The 21,674-nt window shown below is 42.9% G+C and overlaps 1 protein-coding gene across 9 annotated transcripts in view; it reads left to right on the forward strand.

Moving 5' to 3' along the window:
- The window catches only part of KLF12 (KLF transcription factor 12), a 581,105-nt gene that overhangs the window by 151,641 nt on the left and 407,790 nt on the right, over nucleotides 1-21,674 (forward strand). For 3 of the 9 annotated variants that reach the window (XM_084767866.1, XM_084767868.1, XM_084767869.1), the window contains exon 1: nucleotides 6,697-7,131. The exons of 1 other annotated variant lie outside the window; for it this stretch is intronic. The gene's annotated coding sequence lies outside the window, so the exon portion shown is untranslated. Of the gene's footprint in view, nucleotides 1-6,690; nucleotides 7,132-7,156; nucleotides 7,451-21,674 lie in introns of those variants that run through there. 5 more of the 9 variants (XM_084767873.1, XM_084767874.1, XM_084767872.1 and 2 more) reach the window with 4 other exon arrangements.

A 21,674-nucleotide genomic window follows, 5' to 3' on the forward strand; every position in this document is an offset into this window, starting at 1 on the left:
ACTCTCTATAATGGTGGAGCATCTTCTTCAGCCTTCTAGCCCAGTATATCTGACACACATATTTGTGAAGCAGGAACTATTAAGAACTTGCTTAACCTGTCTTGGCAGAGTTTGGCTGTCAATTCTATCTACATGCAAGCTTGCCTCTTTTTAGGTAGAATTCTGTCTGTGGTAGAAATGAAGATATTTTCCCCAGTGGCTTGTTTGCCACATTTGAAGCTATCTCTATAAGGAGGTTTTTGATGCTCATCATCCTCTTTCAGGTAGGCTTGGTGTTGCCAAGAGTCAGCCTGTCTCATTGTCAATGAAACTTTAAAATAATAAAAAACATTTTTAAACACCATATTCTATATGCCTCTGAGGTCAAACCTATAGTTTAATTACTACAAATAAAATTAAAAACTGCCTCAGTAACATAACAGGTAAAAACCAGATTTTTTTTATCCCTTTTACCAGAGAAGCTAAAATGATGCCTATAATGTAATTTCTGAAAACCATTCTAATGTTGTGGGGAGGCATTAGGTGAATAATGGTAGCCTATTATTTGGAAGGACAAGGAAGGCTTGACGGCCAGATTCAAACACAAGTAAATGTTGCAGTGAAAATATAAATCGCAGTTTAGAAAGTAATTATTGTGGGGACAGAAAAGGGACACAATGGGAAAGACCACTAGGCACCTTAGAGCACTTGGCAGTCAAGTCTGAATCTCAAGCTAAGTAGGATCTAGAAAGGCAGAACTTAAGACAACATAATGTATGTTATTTTACATGTATGACAAATTTCATCTTAAGAAGAAATACCTATCATCTGCACATCCCTTTCAGTGTGATCTTCCTCTGTTGGCATTTCTTAATGTTTCTAAACATGTGCCACTTCAATTGGGTGTCATATCTTTGTTATACTCAAGCTTTCTCTCTCTCTCTCTCTCTCTCTCTCTCTCTCTCTCTCTCTCTCTCTCTCTCTCTCTCTGTGTGTGTGTGTGTGTGTGTGTGTGTGTCTGTCTGTCTGTCTGTCTGTCTTTGTCTGTGTGTCTGTCTGTCTCTGTGTTTGTGTTATGGAGGATTCTGAATGTTACAGAATCCTCTCTTAGCACTGGCTACATCTCTGGTCCTCTTAGTACCTTTGCATCTTCTCTTCATAAACAGATACTTGCTATTTCCAGGCAGTTTGTTTTCTATCATCTGAAATAAAACTGGTGTTCCATATTTTAACTCAATTATATTCTTTCCATGAAGGTATTGGTTACACCTAAATTTTTTAAGTGACCATGACTTTTTCAATACTGTATGCCCCAATTGATTATATTTAAAGATAACATTTATCTCTAGGATAATACAGCTTCAATGTCTATAACCCAACAAGCTTAAAAATGTTAATAAATAAATAAATAAATTTGCTAAGAATTTCTCTTTGGAATTGAAAAGCTGACTTTTACCTAATACAGTATAATGGTATATAATTCCAATAAAAAGAATAAAAAGTGGTATGATTTATTAAGGGATTTTTAAAGATCTAAATGTAAAAGAGACAGTAAAATTAAGTAAAAATTGAAATGTTAAGGTATTTTAATGTAAAAACATTGAACTTAAAATTATCTGAAAAACATTTTTTAGAATTAATGGCCAAAGGTGCTTACCAACATATTCCAGAGGTATTGATGTTTTTATTGTTGTTAGTAGACACATAAACAGAAATTTAAGCTTTCCACAAAATTATATTTTAAGGCACATCATTAAGTTTTTATTTATTGTAATTGCTTCTTCCCCTCAACAAACATTCACTAATCACTATATGCAAGTTAGGTGTAGGCATAAAAAAGTTAAACAAGTAGTTAAGAGTTAAGACACAGTTCTTATTCTCAATGTATTATGTGTAATATGTGAGCCAACTACAGTTAGTGGAAGCATCAGTGCTTATGTTACAGAAAAACACAGTAAGAAAGCAACATCTATTGATGTCTATTTAAACTAATATGACTCACATTAGTCTCAAGTTTAAATAGGTGAAAAATTGCGACTCCCCTACACACACACACACACACACACACACACCACAGAAGGTCCTTACAAAGTAGTGAATGAAATATCTTTGCATTACACCAAAAAGAGTTCTAAGAAGGTAAAGCAATAGGCTATGCCCATAAGTATGAGGGGTGTCAATGCAACCATGTTTGGAGAATTCAATGGAAGGAAAGAGAGAGAAAGAGTACTTGGTAAAGGCCCAGGGGTGGCTGGGCAGTGGTACCCTGATTCCATGGGCTGCAAGAGAGAATACAAGGTAAGAAAGTCAAAGCAGAGTCTTACATGCCAGGATGATGTACTAAAAACTGTTGTGTCAACTCCAACTAGCAGTACAGGTACAGAAACACAATTCAGGCTGTGTCTAGAGAAGGGTGGGATGGATGGCACAGAAGGCGGCACTCAAGGACAGAGCTTTGGATCTGAAGAGGGTCTGATGTTAGTGGCACTAAGGACAATAAGTCTGAAGGAAGTGTAAGAGCGACTCGGAAAAGGGCGTGGCTGATACATGACACTTAAACTGGGAAAACCCAAGCCTGTGGTGACTGTGTGTGACAAAATTATAAAGTGGCATTTTTCTTTCCTAACTTCAGACAGTTCGCCATCCAAATCAAAACACGCTGTTTACTGCATCGTCACACAACATCACCAGCTGTTTGCATTTGTACTAAAGACTCCGAACGTGCCTTTCCCACACTTGAACAGAATTCTCTTTTACTGCACATTATTGCCAAACTCTGACACGTGAAAAGTACAGGCAGTGGAAAATCTCTCTGTACATATGCATGTTTAGCCCTGGGAAGGAGTTGGGTTCTTTTCCAAACTTTATTGAGAGCTGTAGAAATCACTTTGTTTTCACTTCCAATTGATTCTAATCTTTCTGCAATGGCTTGATTTTTGGAATGGACTCAGTTTGTCCTGGCTCCACCCAGAGTCAGTTTTAAATCACCCATGCAGTTTTGGTCTTCTTTAGTCAAATTATTTAATTACTAGTAATACACATCAAAGAGATTTTTTTTTTTTTTTTTACCATACAGAAACAGGTGTGGTACAGGTTTAAATCCTTTTATACTATAAACGATTTCTCAGCTGGGTGTGGTGACACAAGCCTGTAATCCCAGCACGTGGGAAGCAGAGGCAAGTGGATCTCTGTAAGTTCGAGGCCAGTCTGGTCTACAAAGTGAATCCACCGTAGCCAAGGCTACGGAGAGAAACTCTGTATTGAAAAACCAGAAAAAAAACAAAAAACAAACAAAAAAAAATAAGAGAGAGAGAGAGAGAGAGAATAATTTATCTCACATTGATACTGAAATTTCAGTAATTACTACCAGTTAAATATGAGATCTCAAAGAGGGAGTGTAGGAAGGAATATCTACTTTCATCTTATTTTTAGAAAGTTATTAGTTTGCTATGTAATTGATGTCCAGTCACTTATGTGCCTGGGATGGTTTTTGTGCTTTCTCTTTTTTTCTGGACATTTTGTGTTAGGTAAATAAAATCCAATGTATGTATCATGTGTATCTCAAAATAACACCATTTAGCTTTTCTGATAATTGATTTTTCTTCAGGTTAAGGACCTAGTAAGGAGTGGGGGAATGGGCCACTATGCTTGGTCCAAAGCATTTTGCTTTCAAATAGTACTGAAGTATCCTATGGGATTAGATTTTATAAATACTTTCAGTCCTGAAATTCTAAGATTCAGTTATTTCTCTCTTACTACCCTTTTTTACATTATCAGAATTGTACACTCTTAGTAAAAATAAATTTGCTATTTTTTACTGGTTTCAGTTTTCCATATCCCTGAATACCCATGGAGTAGAGCAGAAAGGTCTAAACAGCAAGATATATATATATGTGTGTGTGTGTGTGTGTGTGTGTGTGTGTGTGTGTGTGTGTGTACATTTTCTCGCCTCACTTCCTTCTGCCACGCTTTAGGTTCTGTACAGAGGCAGAGTGACTGAACTCCATTAGAAACAAATGTTTGCATACACAGAGAACACAGAAACACACACACACACACACACACACACACACACACACACACACGAGATCAGAATCGCAGTAACATCCGTGTGTTTGCTCTTCCACACCCATCCCTCGTTCTCAGGTTTCTCCCTTCAAAACCTGTAGTTTTCTTTTCATTTTTCCCTTTTATAACTGGTGGTTTGCCATATTTTAACATTTCTCTTTTTTTCCCTTAACATTTGTAATCCCTACTTAAAAGTGTTTTTTTTTTCAAAATGTTGCTAGTATTTTTTCTAATACTTGATGCACTTCCTTCTTTTAACCACATGCCCTATCCAGACTCCAGATATTAACCTTGACCTGCCCTTAATTTCTCTCTCTCCCTAGACTGAATTCTTGCAGATTAGTTGCCAACGTCATCATTTGACTAGCAGGGCCCTGGGCTGCTGCTATAGAGGGGAGGGGGGAGGAGTTTTTGTTTTCCCGCGCACAGTATATTCGCTACATAATATACTGATGATCTGATGTTCTGCTTCGGCACTGGGCTCTGTCTCTGAGAAAGCTGTTAGCACAAGAACTGCCAGGATGACATAATTTCACAGAGCATCCTCCCATCTTTAGTTAAATTCAGTCCCCGCCTATCCTAGCCCCACCTGCAGGGAAATTTTAGTGATTCCAGAAGAGGAGAGCTTTTCCTTTAAATAATGCATATGTGCTGATATTCTGCAATATTTCAAACTTGAGTTTGCAGCGTTCTTTCTGTCCGGATGCAGGAGAGTGGAGAAGGGCTTCTTCCCAAGATCCGCTTAGGTTGAGGTTTTGAGGCTGCCAATTCTTGGCACCAGAGACCTTTTCCTCCCAGCAGTGAACCAGCCCTTCAGCCTCTAGGTCCCTTTTCCTTCCTGGCTTCCTGGGTCCCACAAGGCCCCTGCTCCCACTGTTTTCACTTAGAGCTACTTCTCTGGCGGAGTGTGCCGCCACACATTTCAGACACTTTCACACTTAGCTCATTTATTCTTCTTAGAAACCTTAACACAGGGACACACTGTCTCTCTCAGTCCTGTTTTACCGAGAAGAGGACTTCGGGCAGCTGATTCATCGTGTCCTGACTAGGACAGAGCCCCGCCAGTCCTCTTCTGGCTGGACTACCTTTCTCACTTGCCTCCTTCACAAAACGTGGCAAGGGCAGAGCCAGGCCAGGCGGGTGCCCCGCCTTTGTTTTCATTAATAGCGCACCTGGGCCTTAAGTGCTCAGCAAATGCCACAGTGCCACACAGATGTAGAAGCTGGCTTTTCCTGGCTTGAATTTTCTTCTTCGCTCTCATTTCCTGTTTCTCGACCTCCCCGTGGTTTCTCTTCCCACCCCATTCCACTCCACAGAACTGCAATTTTTTTTCTCTCTGACACAAACTTCCCCTTCCAGTCTCCCACCTTCAGGGCGGTTTCCCACGCAGGGCGGGCTCAGAGGCACAGGGTGGGGGTGTCAGGCCCTAGGAGCTAATCTAGGTTTCAAGAAAGTGGTACCCAGTCCCCAGACCGTCAGCGGCCACTGGGGCCAGCCGTACTCCTGCACCCCGCCGGGCCCTTTCCGCTTCCTCCGCTCCCCGCCCCCGCCGACCCTCCGGGGCGGCCTGACCCCAAGTCCTCTCAGACGCCGAGGGAACGGCAGAGCAGCCTCCTCCCTCTCCCCGCCCAGAATCCCGCGGATCTTCTGCTCGGTGCGCACAGGCGGGGCTGCCAGGGATGGCGTCCAGCACCGAGCTCCCCTCCCAGGATCGAGCACCGAAAGGTGCCTACTCATGACCTCGCTGCCCCGGCTTGGGGTCCCAGCTCGGGTCCTTCTTCCCTCCCTGCGTCAGGGACTTCACTGCTTTCCTAAATAACTGGCGAGGTCAGGCGCCCGGGTGTGCCCGCGTTGCCGAGCAAGGTACACGCCCGCACTTCGCCCCCATTCATCCCGCCAAGGTGAATCTCAGCGATTGGGGCCCCACTACCTCTCCAGCAACGTGCGACGCACTCGAACCCAAAGAATTATTTTCTCCAGTTGCTACTCAAGTCCCTCAGCCCACGCCACCCACCGGGCACCCCCGTCGGGACCCCATTGTTGCCCAAGCCGCCAGGCGCCCGGGGGCGGGCCCCGCTGACTCCGTCGGCTCCGCCCACACCTTTCCAAGTTAGCCGCGGGTGAGCCGCGGGGACGGCTTGGGCGCGGGGGCCCCCCTTCTCGCTCTCCCCAACCCATCCTAGTTGCAGTGGGGAGTGGGCTAGGGCCACGCAGGCTGGCCGCTTTATTTGTCTCCTAATTCTTTCCCAAAGGCTGCTTAGGCGCGTGGTGACACAAAAGAGGGGGACTTGGTGGCAGCTCAGTAAGAGTCTCCTCAATGAGAGTTGTCATTGGGGGTTCCTCTTTCGGAGACCCCTAGAATTCCCCCAGGTTGCGCTACAGGAACGGCAGGGGCCATGTGTGGGTTATTTGGGGTGCCGCAGAGAGGTGGTGCAGGTGACAGGGTGGAGCGGCGAAGGCTCAGGGCCAGGGCCAGGGGCGGGGGTAGGGGTGGGGCGGGGTGGGGCGGGGTGGCGGCTCCGAAGACCCACCCCCTGCCGCTGGCCAGGCTGGCAAGGCAAGGGCTGGGCAGTGGGTGTTGCGTTCTACCTCTGTGATCTGGGAGGGGTTAGTTTCCCACAGGGGATTTCAACCATCACACTTAGAACCCGCCTCCTAATCCTCTGGCGGAGCGGCTCAGGGCCCCATTTTATGGCAATAAAGCGACTTAGCGCCTGCTGAGCGAGCCCCTCCCCGCCGCCGCCCCCGCCCTCGGCCCCACCCCGGGGCTCGCCCGCAGCGGCGGGGCTTTGTTTCTGGGGAGGAGGACCCGGAGCTCTTTTGTTTGGGGGTTTGCTGTTTTCACCCTACCCTACCCTACACACACCCCAACCTCACCCCACCCCGCCCCACCCCCCGCGCCTCTCCGATTTCCTGAGCTGCGGGCTGCAAAGGGAGGAGAAGCGGCTTCTTGCAACCCCCTCGGCTGGGCCCCGGGGTAATTCGATGCGGGTCTGGCGAGGCTCCCCACGTTAGACCCGGGCTCGCGTCTCGGCAGCCTCCACCCACCGGCCCACCCTACATTTAGCGCATCATGTGATCCGGGTAAGTCATTTGCAAGTACAACAGTTCCCTGGGTTGCCCCCCATTCATTTCCTGAGAACTGCAGAGAGCAGCTGAGAGGCTCTGCTTGTGCGTGTGCGTGTGAGTGTGCGCGGGTGACGCCGTGTGTGTGTGTGTGTGTGTGTGTGTGTGTGTGTGTGTGTGTGTACGCGCGCTTGTGAAAGAGAAAGGGAGAGAGAGAGAGAGAGAGAGAGAGAGAGAGAGAGAGAGAGAGAGAGAGAGAGAGAGAGAGAGAGAGAGAGACTGAGACTCTGTGTGAGGGAAAGAAAACAATTTCTCCTGCTCTGCAGCTTCTGTTCAGGTCTGTGCCGATTCCGCTTTTTATCAAAATAAACAACCCCCTCCTTTTTTTTTTCGCCATCCCAAATCAGATCGTATTCTCTTAACATGTTTTATTTTCCTTCTGTCATCTGCTCAAGTTAAATCATTTTGGTTGGTCTGTGTTCTTAAAGGGGGGGAAGTGTTGAGAAGCGGGAGGGGGTCGGGGTAGGGCGATGCTATTGCAGAGCCTGGAGCCGCGGTCGGATTCGCAGAGAAGAAAGAGGGAGGTTACTTGTCCCACTCCCTAAACATTTTTAAAAGAACTTAGCAAGTAACGTGAATTAAGCAAATGCTTTGCTCCCCTGACTGGAATTGTTGGTTGCAGTGTTTGCCTGACAGTTGCCAAGGATGAGAAATAAATCCCCAGGGCTGAATGTGTGTGTGTGTGGGGGGGGGGGCGCGGACGGGGCGCGGGAGTCGTGGAAAAATAGTTGGTCCCCAGGAATGAATGTGCCGGATGAATAGCCACACTAGGACCAGGACCATGTGGGCAATACGTGAGCTCTGGAGAGTGGAAAGGAAGGGGTTAAGGAGGAGATAACATTGCTGGCACAAACAGTGGTCCTGGCGCTACATTCATTATTGTCTCGGGTAGTAATGATGTGGAACTGTCACTTGCTACCGTGCCTGGTCCATGGGAGTAGCCAGGGGCTGGCCTGTGGCTGTTATTTTCAATTACGAAGGACCTGGCTGGAGTTGACAAGGGACAACTTTGTAAGGCCACCTGGGCCGGGAAGCCCGCGGAGCTGGCCTCGGAGCCACTTCTAGCCTTAGACGCTCAGCTTAGAGAGCTAGGACTTGACCTCCGGGACATAAATTGGTGTTCACGTTAGATGCTCTTCTAAGTGGAGAATCAGCTCTGGTTTTGTTGGGTAGAGAACTGCCTCTCGGAACTTTGCAAACTTTTACCTTTGGGGAAAAGGGTGGGGTGCACTCAACAGTTTTGTTTCTTGGAGCATTTGTGGCAAATGCTTGGAAAAAGTACCAATTCCTTTGTTATAAGTCCTGTAGCTTCCCAGCCCCCTCCTCGCTGCTCTTCTAGTTTTGCATACTTTACTAGTAATTGCCCTAATTCAGTTGATAAAAGCTGACTTTGTTAAAGAGCATTAGTACAACGGAATGCGTAATCTGGATAAACAGTTTCTGTGTTTAGTATTGTCAGCTCTCTAATGTAACTATACAGATGGCTTAAATCTCCGTTTTGTAATGGATTGTTTTAAATAATTCTACTGCCTAATAGAATTCTTGACCGAGCACTAAGCTATTTTAACTTGGCATTAATATTCTGTTTCCCTGTAACACCAGAGAGACAGGCAGAGGCTCTATTTACCTTTACTGTGTGTGTGCATCTAGTCGTTTCTTAGACATCTGCCCATCAAACACACGTCACTCTGCAAATCCACCTCAAAGCTTTCATGCCCCTTTCTTAGTGGAGGAAAGAGGTGTTTGGATAAGTAAATGCTTTGAAAGACATTTGGTGGCGTTCAGCAAACAGCAGCTTTGGATGGGAATAGGAGTGGTCACTTTGATGAGAAAAGAAACTGTCACCCTAGACATGCTTTTAAAACTGGCATTTAATTACCACAGGGAGACCCCTCCTCCCTAAGAAAAAAAAGCCTGTCTTTCAGAGGGTCCTTATCTGACTGCTGGTTACATTAAACAAACAAAAACCCAGGTAGAAATTGGTTATGTAAAGAGTGTATTTTTAGGCTTGAAAAGATTCAACTATAGAATGCTGTTAGAAAAAGGATGTTTGAAAACAAACATTTCAGCTGCCTACGTCACATCTGTATCATGCTGCCGCCTGGTCAATCTTAACACTAGACTGAGTAGAGGAGATTCATTTGAGTTTGGTAGAGCGATTTGAACATTTAAAAATTGGCCAAAGGGGGGGGGGGGACCACTTAATGCATTTAGAAAAAAAGGTTTACTATGCTAACTCATATTTAATGTGAAATATATTTAAACCAACAAAACTAAAATATTTTCACGTGAAAATTTAATTTACGAGCTGCATCTGTTTAGCTAACATAGCTATGTCAGAGTAAATAAGACATTCTTGTTTTATTTCAGTTGGTCACTAAAATCCTTCCGTTCTTTGTCTACTACTTAGTAAGGCATATTTCAAAGAAACTTTGGTCAGTTCAACTTTATTGGGGAATGCTTTTTTATGATTGTTTATTGAAAGAAGACTGTTATCTCCCCTCTAGAAAGTCCTTTTCAAGAAACCATGCCCTCTGGGAGGAAATGGTCCTGGTCCAGCAGTTGAGACCTTGACCTTAGCAACTCTGGCCTGGTTGTTTACTCCAGCTGCTGCTGCCTCTGTGTGTTGCAAAGCAAAGGTGGTACAGGCGACCTTTCTCTTAAGGTGCTTGGTGTTCAGTCCCCAGAACATGCGAACAGCCTAGAGTCTATAGTGTTGGGGTTGTGCATATATATATATACATGTTGCTCACGATTTTTCTTCTTGCTTCTTGTGAAGGAGAAACACATTTGCAAAGACTCTGAAAGTCAGATGTTAAGCCATGAAGCAGTCTGTTACCAACATAATGAGATTACTTATCTTAAAACCCTTGTGCGTTTTGTCTTAGCAAAGGTGACTTAACTACTTAGTCCTTCAGGCCTGGACTGAGGGATTTCAAATGGGCCATGTTGGTTCATTTGTAGTTGTTGAGAAATCTTACCTAGGGAGGTAGTACGTTTAATGGCTGACAATATACAACTGCCCTGGGCATTTTCTCCAATTAATACAAAACGACAAGTATGGTATTTCATATTTTATAAATTAAATAATATTAAAATAATTCTGTAAAATTGAGGTGCTAGATGGTTTGTTTGCTTACATTTGGGCAAGGCGTTCTCAAGTGTTTGCGTTCATAAATATAGTTGCAGTGTGTGTATATTAATACAAATTATTCCTACAAAAGTTACAATGACACAGATTATTATTATTGGTATTTTATTTATCGTACTTGCTTGCTGATGAATAAACAAAAGTGACATCACTGCTGCCTTTTTTGTTTAGGAAGTAACTTTCCTTTTTTACAAGTTCTGAAATGAATTATTGCAGCTTCTGTGTGTGCCATTTACATTTTACCAGTAATTACAATGGCAGGCTGGAAATACTTCGATTTTTGTGCCCCCTCCATTTAATGTAATCTTGGTGCATTTCACTCACTCTGTAGCTTCCTTGAGCTCCTGAGTCTCCTGCCTCCACCTTCTGGGTACAAGACAGGCATGTGCCCCACAAGCCACTTATATCCCTTAAAAAAAAGAGAGAGAGAGAGAGAAAAGAAAAGAAAAAAGAAAACTAATTTTTTTTTTTATTTTTGAGCTTGTGAGTTAAGCACAACTTTTGGTTTTAAATCGGTGTAAAATGTAAGGGTAAAAATATTGAACTTAAGTCACTGGCAACGCCCTCTAGCCACACCCAGTCCGCTCCCAGAAGCAGAGTGGGAGCTGACAGATGGGCCTTGTCCTGTGCCTGGGAGGTCAGCTGCCTGTGGCTCTGACAGACCTACTTGGATTCTAACTTTGTATGACTTGAAACTAACAGAATTCCTTCTTGGGGGGTGGGGAAGCACACAAACCACACCCAGTCTTTAAGCCAGCTACTGAGTGCTTGTGGTAGACACATGCTCTGGATTAAATGGTTCCTTTCTCTATATATTCCCAGTAATTAGGTTACAAAAGGATTTTTTCTTTTCTTTTCTTTTTTTGGCTCCGGGTGTTTATTGTCACAAAGTGGCTACTTGAGGGACTATTCTGCCCTATAAAAATTTGCTTTGGTCTGGCAGCAGATTAGAGGATGTCCAGTGAATGAATTATGCTCTGGTAGCTGCACTTGTCCTTTTGTTCAATTTAAAGCCTTTAAAAAAACATTAGTTAACATATAAACACAGTTTATTTTGTTATTTTTTTTTAGAAGAGCTTTTTTTTTTCACCGTTTCATATATGTATACAATATATCTTGATTATTTTTATCCATACCAGATCTCCTTTCTTTCTTCCCATGGACACCCTAGTAGACACCTTTCTGTGTTTATGTCCTCTGGGATGCGTGCGTGCGTGCGTGTGTGTGTGTGTGTGCTTGCGTGTGTGTGTGATAGTCTTATTAGTTTTGCCTGCTGGAATGTTGAGTGATCTGATTGGCTTGCCCTTGTACAGGTTTTGTGCAGGCAAGCTAGCAGCCTGAGTTCATTGGTGCAACAGGCATCTCATGTCCAGATGGCTACATTTCAAAGCAACTCTTAACTTCTTCCCACCCCTGTACCTCAGTGTTCCTCTGTCTCCTCGGAGGGTGGCACGGGAGGCCAGGCTGTGATGTAGGTGTTCCAGTTAGGGCTGAGCACTCAGCAGTTGCGCTCTGCACGTCTACTTTTACCAGTCTCCTGGTGCCTATTTTTGCCTAGTCATCTTATAGTTATTGAGCTGGGTTATACGAGGTAATGTCCACTCTGGAGAACTATAAGGCACTGGTGCTGTGACCAATTTGACCTGATGACTATTCTGAACCTCCACTCACCTGCTCTCACTATCACAAAAACAATAAAAAGAAAAGAAAAGAAAAGAAAGAAAGAAAGAAAAAAGAAAAGAGAGAAGGACATTGCAGCTTCCCAAAGTGAACCTGTAAGTGACCCATGCAGGGAGGGGTTTCCAAGGTGAGTGGAAAACTGCTGACTGTCAAGGGTCGGGATTTCTTTCCTTCCTATCCTACCAGAGATTTGCTGTGTGACCTTGAAAAAGTCAAGTCTTTAAAAAAGTTACTGTAGAGTGGGTATCAAAGTGACTTGACTGATTGTTAGCATGTATGCAATGCCACTGACCTATCTGAGCTGTTCAAAACAGAAATTTGTAAAGTGCTGTTGAGCAAGCGGAAGGACATATCCATGACTTCAAAGTCATAGGGGATGAGGTGCGTGGATCTTTGGAACTTCCTGGCCAGCCACTCTAGCCAATCAGTGAGCTCTTGGTTCAGTGGGGATACAGAAAGATACTCAGTGTCAAACTCTGGCTTTCATACACGTGAACATATATGCACACACATTTACAAGTACAAGTGCACATAGGCGTATGAATATATGCACGTACTGCACACATTCACAAATTGTAAAAATAAAATCAAAATAAAAGCCTTTAGGGTTTTTTTTTTCTTTCAGTTTTTCGAGGCAGGGTTTCTCTGTGCAGTCTCGGCTGTCGTGGAGTCACTTTGTAGACCAGGCTAGCTCCGAGCTCAGAGATCCACCTACCTCTGCCTCCCTAAGTCCTTTAGAATTTTTTAAAGAAGTTCTCTGAAGTTTCTGTGAGTTGGTCAAAGCAACCTGTTTAGAGAAAAGTCTAAATCTTAAGTTGGTGATTCACTGTAGAATGGAGAGCAGAATTGCGTACCTCCATCTTTTCTAGTGGTTAAGTTGCACCTGGCTTAGAGTGTGCACAGTGAAGAGACGGGGAGGAATGGAGTGGTTATCTCAACACTTGCCAGCCTTGCTTTATTGGGAGTCACACTTCCCACCATGTATACTTTGTATTCCATATGCAAAGACATTGAGAACATGAACATATTGATTGCTATTTCTCCCCATGTATCTTGCAAGTTAAGGACACAACAAGAAAGTGGATTATTCTCTGCCTAAACACTACCATCTTATAAGGGCAAGGACACAGGCTCAAATGACCTCCACAGGCTAACTCATTCAAGCTCCTTCCTGTTTGTGTGAGCATCGCTATCATGTTCCATGGGATTCTACTTCATTTACAGCCTGCTGTATTAGAATTCGTTGGGTACCACTCTGTGGTCTCTGGCCCTCCTTAGGGGAGTTCTGGTTGCTTGTGTGCCTTGTTTTCTCCCAGTAACAAGCATCTTGAAAGGAGAAGGAAGAAACTCTGTATGGATTCTTTCTTTCTTTTTTTTTTTTTTTTTCTTTTTCTGTGTGGATTCTTTATTGGCATGTCACACAGAGCCTAAAGTGGTGACTGCTATGGAAATGCTGAAATACTCGTCGAAGGAACAGGTTTGAGGGCTGGTCCTGTGCCATCCATACCACGTCCACTCAGTAGGCAAACATCCCTGAAATGGTCTTTTTCCTCCCAACCTACCTGTTCCACTCTAGCTGTATGCATCTGCATCTCTGTTCAATGCGTTTTTTTGAACTTAAAAAACAAAAAACAAAAACCATTGTATAAAGAAGCCCTGTAGTGTGCCAGGGTCAAACAGGATAGAATGTAAAACCCCAGACCATCTAGTTTTTAGCTGTTGAAGCAGAGAAGATACTTTTTAAATTAGTGATTGATGAGGGAGAGTCCATCCCATTGTGGGTGGTTCCATGCCTAGGCTGGTGGTCCTGAGACCTGTAAGAAAGCAGGCTGACTGGGGCCATGAGGAGCAAGCCAGGAAGCAGCCCCTTGCCATGGCTTCTGCATCTGCTCCTGCTCTGGGTTCCTGTCCTGCTTGAGTTCCTGTCCTGGTTTCCTTAATGATGGACTGCGACATGGAAGTGTAAGCTGAATACACTCTTTGCTTCCTAACTTGCTTTTGGTCATGATGTTTCATCACATCAATAGAAACCCTAACTAAGAACTAACAGAAAATGGAAGGGGCTGCTCTTCGTGGTCCTTCCGCTGTAACACACAGCACAGGTTAGACAGGAGGCTTTACATTTGTCACCTTATGTAATGTGTTCTCTTGGCAGACAGGCACTTGTTGCACTTGGCTTTATAAAAGGCTGTTCTTTAGCCTAATAACAGGCCTTCTCTCACCGACTTTGCCACTTTGGATAATAGTTTCAAAAGTTATTTTGAAACTTTTTAAAAACAAAATGAATGGAGAAAAGAGAATAAAGGTCTTGTCTGCGCTTGTGAGCAACAGGTCGTGTTGTTTTGATGCACAGTGGGGGTAGCAGTCTTAAAAGCCATATGACTTTATTGAATGGGAATAACGGAACTAACTGATGAGTGTGAGGAAGACGAAAGTTACAGAACATGAGAGATTTCTGCATTTCTAATTGTTGTACTTAGCAGGTTGTATACATTATGGGTTTTGTAGCATTTCTTTTGTGCATAGCAATGAATCTCTATAATTTAAATTTCTTCCCTGGGCCTTTACATAGTTTTTAAAAAAATATTATTATTCTAAAAAAGAAATTTCTTCCTTTGGTGAACAAATATTCATTGATATTTAACCTGTGTTTATGACATATAATAATTGTATCCTTTATCAAATGCTACATAGCAGATATAAGCTATTTATATGACATTATTTCTGTTGTGCTGGAGGTGTTGTACAATGATTTCTCTCTTACATATATTTGATATCATGAGCTACTTCATTTCCAACTTGTGTTGATTTCACCTCTCATTACAAAACCTGGTGGTCCTCTGTTTCTGGCACTCACCATGTTGATATGGAGCTTAGTGCTGTGCCTAGATCAGCGTAGTCTGCTACAACCCAGAGCTCCTGGCCTCCAACAATCCTCCTGCCTCAGCATCCCAAGGAGCTGGAACTACTCTCTATATGGATTTTATTTTATGACACTGTTAGCAAGTAAGGATTGGAGTTAAGTAATTTATTCACAGTCAGTAGCCAGTTAGCTGTAGAGTGGGGATTTGAACCTGGGAAGTCTTCTGACCTTTGTGCAGTTACTTGTCACCATAAGCACTTAATGTGACATTCCACAGCTAGTCTCATAGAATAGGGTAATAATAGTAATATTACACAAATAAGTACTGTTTATGGACTATTATTTTATTGGCGATAGATCATTTTGGTTTGCCACCTTTGCTACAATATTTTCTCCAACATAGATGTCAGTGGTTTGTGGATGCACATAGCAAAGCCACCCACAAGGCCGAGCTCGCAGCTCTTTAGGAGGGAGCTCCTGCAGGCTGCGCCATGACAGTGATCATAATAGAGCGATAGATTCTTGCTAATGCCCATTCTGCCAGTCGATAAGGCTGTTAAAGCTGGGGGGGGGGGGTAGTTAAAGTAACAAAACATTCTTTTTGGAAGAAATTCTGTACATCCTCATTTGGCCTCCAATTTTTTTTTTTTTTTAATGCTCCCTTGTATATGTAAGCACACAGCACAGTGAGTCTGATATTATCACTTGTGAGCTGAAAAATCATGCTGGGGCAACTAAAGCGGTGGATAGAAAAGTGCTGAAGGAAATCTGGGAGGGGCTGTAAGTTGCTTGAACAAAGTACATGGGAAGTAAAGTGTCTCTTGCTGGGAAATCAAAGATTTCTGGGTTTTAGTAGCTCCACACCGAAGCTCATTTACATAATGGGTTTGTTAGTTTACTTATTTTTAAGGAGAAGATTACATTTATTAATGTGTGTGTTTTGCGTGTCTGTATGTTTGTGTGTGGGGGGGGTAGGAGCATGCCATAGAGACCTCCATGTACGTGGAGGTCAGGGGACACCATGGAGGAGTCAGCTCTCCACTTCTATGTGAGGCCTCTATGTGAGGCCTGCGGATCAAACGCAGGGCATTAGGCTAGTGGCAAGGGCCTTACAGACACCCAAGTCTTTGGCCCAAGCTTATGGTGGTTTTTTTTTTCTCACAGAAAAAGTAAATACGCACATGATAAATGCAACCCAAAATATATTTGGCAGCTGTGGTGCTTTCTCCCTTATCTTTCAGAACTGATGGCTTTATTGTGTTTTGGCAAATGTCTTTGCAATCTCACCAGAATTCTTTCTTTCTTTTTTTCCCCAAAATTAGAATTTCCTAGCATGTGCTTGGCCAGGGGGACAATATTGGTCTAGTGAGTTTAGGGAAGGCATATTTGAGCTACAAAAAACAGACAGAAAATAACGATGACCGATAAAACTTTAAAAACCACACTTTATCCAAACCTATCTCCTTCAAGGAATTCTAATATATTGGTTAAGGCATTAGTTGTATATGCTTTGTAAATAATAGGACTTTTGGAAAGCATTGACAAATATGTTTTAAGTATAGCATTAAGAATTGTTTAAAGGGTGAAAACATGAGAAGGATGGATTTGTTAGCATGTAACTTACAGGGAGTCGCAGTGCATTGCACTGGGTCAAGTTTGCTAGAAGGAGTATTTGAAAGAGAAGCTTTGGGTGAGAGGCTAGTTCAAAGGCCGCATGATGTCGGTGTACGTCAGCTCTTCTGTACATAGGCATCAGGTAGCTCATTCTGAGACACCAAAGTTCATTTATCTCATGGCATGCTGAGCCTGAGTGGACTTTTGTTTGTTTGTTTTGTATACTGAGCACTCTGCAAAGTATATTGTTGGTGGCCAGCCGTGCTGCAACATGCCAAGTCTCTAAGCTGAGGGAATGACTGACAGTCTTGTATTTATAGGTAGCCTGGAAATTAAAGGGGTTGAGATGTATGGCCTAGTGGTTTACTGAGTGATATTAGTTTGGCCTTGATAGTCCTGTAAGGTGGAAAGGACATGTGTGTCCATTTTACTGATGCAGCCCTTAATAGAAGAGAGCAGTAAATTAAACCAGAAGATGACATAGCCAGACCTGGAACTGTGCTTCTCAACACCAGTAGGACAGTGGGGTTTTAGTACGTATTTTTTCTGTTTTTCATTCCAACGCTACCCTTCCATTTATTTGGCCTTAATATGCCAGACTTTTGAAAGACCACTTTGCACAAAAGTGGGGTCACCACCTACTATGTGGTGCATGGGAGATGGTCCATCAGCTTGGGATGGATTCTGCTCGCCTTCAGAGATGCATCCTATGAAAACTGCATGTAGGAACCCAAGAGCTCAACTGAGGATAATCTGGAAGGAGTGTGAAGTTAGAGACATCTGTCCTCAGGAGGAGGGGAGGGAGGTGGCTTATCACTGCCCTGTACCAGGCCTCCTGCCAGGGACGGACTCTGTGAAAGTCCCTAGAAAATGCTAAAGGGCAGATGATCTGGAGAGCGGCTGTGTGGCCAAGTCCACATGAGAGGCCAAGTTAGCATACTCTGAGGCAGATCACCTTCTTTCTCTAGACTGTCAGTGTACCTGAAAGGTGTCCCAGATGCTTTAAGGTTAACGTTGCAGCCTTTTAAAAGTACTGCTAGATTGGTTCGGTTTTGTTTTAAGCATGTTTTGTGTATCTGCTGTCCGTATGAATGCTACAGTTTAGTTTAAGTGGCCTCCTTCTAACCCACACACTGATTGTTTAGGTCTCTAAATGAGACTTCATTCTTGAAGGTCTAGCACTTCAAAGGAACGCAACTCAAGATCCATTGAAAGTAAAGCTTTGTTTTGTAGAGACCCATCTTCATTCACCTCATGAGTATGTCTCCCTCACTAAAGTGTGTGTTCTTAAGGCTGGAGAGATGGCGTGGTGTTTAGAATGTTTGCTGCTCTCACAGAGGACCACTGCGCCTGCTTCACGTGGCTCATGACTGTCTGCAACAGTAGCTCCAGCGCCCTCTTCTGGCTTCTGTCTGCACCTATGTACAAACATACACACACACACACACACACACACACACACACACACACACACACACGTTAAAAAAGTGTGCTTATGTATGGAGACTTTAAAGCCATTTTTTTTCCTGAGCTCCTTTCTGCTTCATTCAGCTCCCTTCCCCTTCTAGCCACCAGTAGAATTCATTTTGTCCGTAAGTCAGGCTACAAGTCAGGCTATATGTCCCTTCATAATTTCCTTCGTGTCTGTAGGTGTTAGTAACATGTAGAATGCAAGGTGTTTTGGTCGCTACTTGCAAAATGGGATCCTTTTTGAATTCTTACGCATTTTTTTCACTTTGTACTTCCCAAGGAAATATTTTAAGGCAGCTGCTACAGAGCTGACCTATTAAAAACAATGCAGTACAGTGGTCAAATATGTATGGCGAGACCACAGTGTCTTCTGTTATTTATTTATTAATCAGTGATTTTTGCATCTAGTTCTTGCCATGAAATCCAGTGTTGAAATGTCCTTCGAGTGAGAACCTCATTGTCCTATGGGATAGACGCCCAGGGAAAGTGGATTAGCTTCTTTTTCTGTTGCTATGGTAAAATGCCTGACCAAAGCAACATCAGGAGGAAAGGATTCCTTTGGGCTCCCAGTTGTAGGCTATGGGTCATTGTGAAGAAATGGGGGCTGCTGGTCACATCCTACCCATGGTTAGAATGGAGAAGGAGATGAGTGCTTCTGTTTAGCTTACTTCCTCTTATACGGTGCAGCCTTCTAGCCTAGGGAGTGGTGGCACTCACAAGTGGTGAGACCTCCTACCTCAAGTAAGCTAAAGATAATCATCAACGGCCACCAAACCACAGTCGTGCCCAGAGGCCAGTCCCCAATATCAGTAGGACTCATCGAGTCTACAGTAAAGATTGACCATCGCAAAAGTGTTATCCATTCAAAATCTGCACGTGACTTTGGTTCTCATGAGAGTTATGACATTGCTTTGAAGAGGATGTAAGAGTTCCCATCTCACTAGCAGTATAGTCAAGTGTCCATGCCTTGAGACCTCTTTAGCAGAAGCGGACACTCTTCTAGTCTGGTAGTGGTATTGTGTATGTGTCTTGTACTTCAGTTAGCATTTCCTGATGGCTGTGAAGTTGAATTTCTTTCCATTGTAGGGCATTTGGGATTATCCTAAGAATTACCCTTCATATGCTTTGTCCATTACCCCCTGCCCCTCCCCCACACCTCAGTAAGGTTCCTTTGTGGAAATTATATCTGCTGATATTTGCATTGCAAATAATTTTTCAAAAATGAATTGTTTTTTCTCCTGTTTTATGAATATGAAATTTTAATATTTTATGTGCATAATTTCTGCCTTTGACTGTTGATCTCAGAGTCATCTCCATTGGTAAAATAGGCATGTCATCCACAGCTAGATTTACTGCAACTGTCGATTTGTGTGTGCTCTTTGAGCTCGTATGGGCCATGAAGGCAGGGGTCTGTTTTTATTTCTAGATGCAAATCTGTACTTTTGTGTCATTGTTTTTGAAATTTGATGTCTTTTCCCCAGAGCATCTAAATTCCACATCTGTCATATCATATGTTCTTGTGTATCCTCTCATTCTAGCATTCTTCCGTTAATAATTTTCTTAGCCTTTCTCAGACATGTAGTCAAATATAAAAGAATATTTAACCATTCTTCACACCTTCCTTTGGCAAGAAATCCTCAACACCAAACAACAAAACCTACCCATTGTGATGCTAAAATGCATTTCTTTTGATTATATATAACCCAAGACAATAAGCATTTTAATGTTATTCATAGTGTATTCTATTATTCTGAATCACAGACGTTGATTCTTCTCTGTTTGCTCATGTCTTTTTTAGACTTCAGAAATATTTGAAAATTTACTTGTGGTAGTCATTTCTCCTTTAATTAAATTAATTTCTAAAAGCATTACAGGTTTCTGACTATTGTGGAGATGTACCATATTTTCCAGAGTATAAGACAACTGGGCATATAAGACTACCCCTAACTTTTCCAGTTAAAATATAGAGTTTAGAATATTCTCACTATATAAGACTATCCCTCTTCCAATGCGCACACTGTGCAGCAGACATGGGCATGTGTCTATTTTCAGGCAGGACACAGACAGCCAGGTGCTTTATTAAATTCTAGCAGATAGCCAGTGCCAGCCTACACTGCCCCTTTAAGGTGTGCTCCACACTGAACCTGAAGATGCACAGTCCTCCAAGTCAAATGTGCGGGTTTTGATGGAGAGCCAATCCATGCTCACATTCTCTTCCTCGAGGTGCAGGAAGATGTGTGCATCTTGCTCCTCCCAGCTTCATAATTCCTGTATAGAGTAGGGTATGAGGAGGCCACGGCATCCTGCACTATATGCACCAGACATATGAAGCAAGGGGAAGTAAGCTGCAGGGTAAGTACCAGGTGTATAAGACGACCCCGGACTCCGGAACAGATTATTTTTTTTGGGAGGGAGGTTAAAAAGTAGTCTTATATGCCTGAAAATACAATAGTTTTATGTTTTAGTTAGTAATTCATTCACTGAATTACTTTTAGCTTTCTATTTACTAGTTTTCTTTTATTCAATTTTTAAAATATATTTATTCACTTTACATCCTGATCGTAGCCCCCTCCCTTCTCTCCTCACAGTCCCACCACCTCCCTCTTCCCTTTATATCCCCTCTCTTACTCCTCAGATGGGGGGACACACCCCTAATCCACACCAGCACATCAAGTTGCATCAGAACTGGGCACATCTTCTTTCCCTGTGGCCTGGCAAGGCAGCCTCAGCAGGGGTAAGTGATCAAAAAACAGACAACAGAGGTCTTGTCAGAGACAGCCCCTGCTCCACTTTGTAGGAGACCCACATGAAAACCAAGGTACCCATTAGCTATGTCAGTGTAGGTCCAGTTTGCACATGGTCCTTGGTTGGCTATCTGCTAGGTTTTGGAATATGCTTGTTGTAAAATTGATAGTTTTTTATTAAAACATGGAAAATTTTGTCTACAAATCCATCTGAGGTTGAATTCTTCCGGGGTCAATTTTTTTTCTTTTTAATTTAAAACTATATATTTGGGACTGAGAGATTGCTCAGCAGCTGCCCTTGTAGAGGACCTGAGTTCATTTCCCAGAACCTACATCAGGACCTCTCAACCTCTGTCACTCTGGATCCCTGGGATCTAGCCCCCTCTTCTGGCCTCTCCAGGGTCCTGCACTCACATGCACATACCTACACACACAGATTTGTGCATCCACATGATTAAAACCACAAGGAAAACCATAAATTAATTTGTGTGATTGATAGACCCACAATTTTAAACTGTAAATTCAGTTTGTATAATGAATAGAACACTATAAACTGTAAATTCAATTTGTATAACTGATAAGCATTGCTTCTTGATGAGACTTCTTAGCTTGTAGCTTAAAAGGAAATAACTTTTTCATTTAAGTTACTGAAGGTTTTGATACATGTTTATACCTCCTTATTTTTCTGTTGATGTCTGTAGGACTACCAATGACCTCCCTCCTTACAGTTAGGTCTGGTGAGGTTTTTTTTTTTTTTTTTTTTTTTTTTTTTCACCCATCTTGACTGATCTGGCTACAGTTTTTCAGTTTTATTGAAATTGTAGAATGTTCAGCCTTTGTTTCGTTGAGTTTTAAAATTTTGGTTTTCTATTTTCTATTACATTGATATTATACCCGAAGCCTAACCCATTAATTTCCTCCTTTTGTCCTTATAGGTTTAATTTATTCTTTTTATATATTTTTTTAAACATGGATAAGA

This window comes from Acomys minous (genome assembly GCF_964271855.1).
Source record: "Acomys minous genome assembly, chromosome: 18".
Lineage (NCBI taxonomy): Eukaryota > Metazoa > Chordata > Mammalia > Rodentia > Muridae > Acomys > Acomys minous.